Genomic DNA, 2,352 nt, shown 5'->3' with positions numbered 1-2,352 from the left:
CACCCACGCACACTCTCGCATGGGCTTGTCACACATACACACATATGTGCATGCTCACACACTCTCACATGTGCACAATTGCACACATGCACACTCTCACAGGGGCATGTTCACACCCATGCACACTCTCACATATGCACAATTGCTCACATCGGCATGGTTATACACATGCATACTCACATTGTGCACGCTTACATACACACACACACACACTCCTACACATGTCCACACTGTCTCATGCATGCTCTCACATGAACCAAAGTACTTGCCTCTTCTGCCTATAGCAGAGCAGAGGTGCGCCCGTCGATGCCCTGTGGTGTTTCTCAGGATCCACGCATCCCAGGTACTGTGTGTTGTCAGCCGGGAGATTTCCTGCTTCTGTGTGACTGCGTTCTCTCCAGTCCTGAAGGTCTTTATAAACATTGGTGCCACCTATCTTGCAGGACATTCTCTGCCTGGCCCCAGGAACCTGAGCAGAGGTCCCCTGATTTCAAACATTCTCTTCTGTCATTAGAGCTTATGTTCCACAGATGACTTTGAAAATCCTGTCACCTTCACAGGCCCAGACATGACAGTGCCGAGGACATCAGGACCAGCAGGACATCAAACCCTCACGGTCACAGGGAGAAAGTCAGATCCTGGGCACCTGACACAGCCACGCTCAGATCTCAACATGTGTATGGCAATGGGTGTGATGGAGGTACCCCCTGCCTCTGGATCTGGGTTACATGCCCCCCTTCTTTGGGTCCTAGAAGGAACAGCCTGGCAGTGGGCACACCCCTTCCTCTCCCAGCAGTGACCTGGCAGACTCCCTGCCCCCAGTGATGGCCTTAGGGATTCCCAGCCATCACCCCTCTCCGGGAACCCCTCATTCCATCCTTCCATAGGGCCACCACCCAGACAGGCCCCCTCGGCCTTTCCCACCACCCTCTGCACAACAAGGATGGGCAGTGCCCCACCCAAAGCACTGCATGCCACCCCCCCACCCATTGTCACAGTAGGTACAGGACATGGGTCTACTAGATCTCAGACACTACAGTCAGTACCTGCCAGTCCATTCCCGGAAGGTCTCTGCTCCCCACCGTGGTGTCACTGAGCCACTTCCTCCAGCACAGCCCCACAGAGGGAGGCCCTTTCATGTCTTGCCCATCACCTGGCTGGCCAGATCTGCTCAGCTCTTCCCTAACTCAAGAAAAACAAGAGAGCTGTGTTAGTCCATTTTCATGCTGCTATAGAGAACTGTCTGAGACTGGGTGATTTATGAAGGAAAGAGGTTTAATGACTCACAGTTCAGCATGGCTGTGGAGGCCTCATGAAACTTACAATCATGGCAGAAGGCAAAGGAGAAGCAAGGCACCTTCTTCACAAGGCAGCAGGAAGAAGTGCTGAGCACTTACAAAACCCCTTATAAAACCATCAGATTTTATATCTGAAGAGCCCCTTATAAAACCACCAGATCTCGTGAGAACTCACTCACTATCACAAGAACAGCATGGGAGAGCCGCCCCCATGATCCAATTACCTCCACCTTGTCTCTCCCGTGACACATAGGGATTATAAGGATTACAATTCAAGATGAGACTTGGGTGGGGACACAAATCCTAACCATATCAAGTGCTCTGTGGTCCCAGATAAGCCAAGAAGCCTTCATGGAGGAGGCCACCCCTTCCCGTGGCCTCCAGACCCAGTGGGAGGCCTAGGTCAGGATGGAGGGGTCCCCTAAGGGGGCTGGCATGGATATCACATGTGCCGTGGCACACCCTGAGGGTAGGCAGCCTTGAGCAGTGGGCGGGGCCTGGGCCTGCAGGAACACAGAGCCCTGAGGTCTTGCCCTTGGATCCCTGGTCTGGGCTCCTCGGGGCTCTGGGAGAACGTCTTCTGTCCCCTGCTGGTGCTGGTGGTGTGGTACAGATAACCTGGAAACCCTAAAAGAAGCAGGGAGGGAGGGGAGGTTGCTGAGAGGTAGTCAAAGAACCTGTTGTGTAGACCAGGGGGCCAGGGAGGTGCAAGGGGAGTCCAGGTGGGGGCTGCGGGAGGAACAGACAGCAGACTGGTTCACCCCCTGGCTCCCCTTCTGAAACCCCAGGAAATGAATAGATCCAGCCCAAAAGGGGCTCCGGGAAGACTGCTCCCAGCACCCCTGTGCTGCCAGTCCTAAAGGCACCCACCCGACCCCCACACACGCCGCATCTCTACTCCTTGTGTGCAGGAGGAAACTGAGGCCCAGGGACCTGGAGATGTGTCTGCTCCAGATCACACTGTAGGCTGTGGGGGTCCAGAACCCGGATCTGCGGATTGAGCCAGGCTCTAGCCAATGACTGTTCTAAACCACGGTGCCTCCCCAGCTCTCTG

This window comes from Mandrillus leucophaeus, unplaced genomic scaffold (genome assembly GCF_000951045.1).
Source record: "Mandrillus leucophaeus isolate KB7577 unplaced genomic scaffold, Mleu.le_1.0 Scaffold238, whole genome shotgun sequence".
NCBI lineage: Eukaryota > Metazoa > Chordata > Mammalia > Primates > Cercopithecidae > Mandrillus > Mandrillus leucophaeus.
This window is presented reverse-complemented; position numbering follows the sequence as displayed.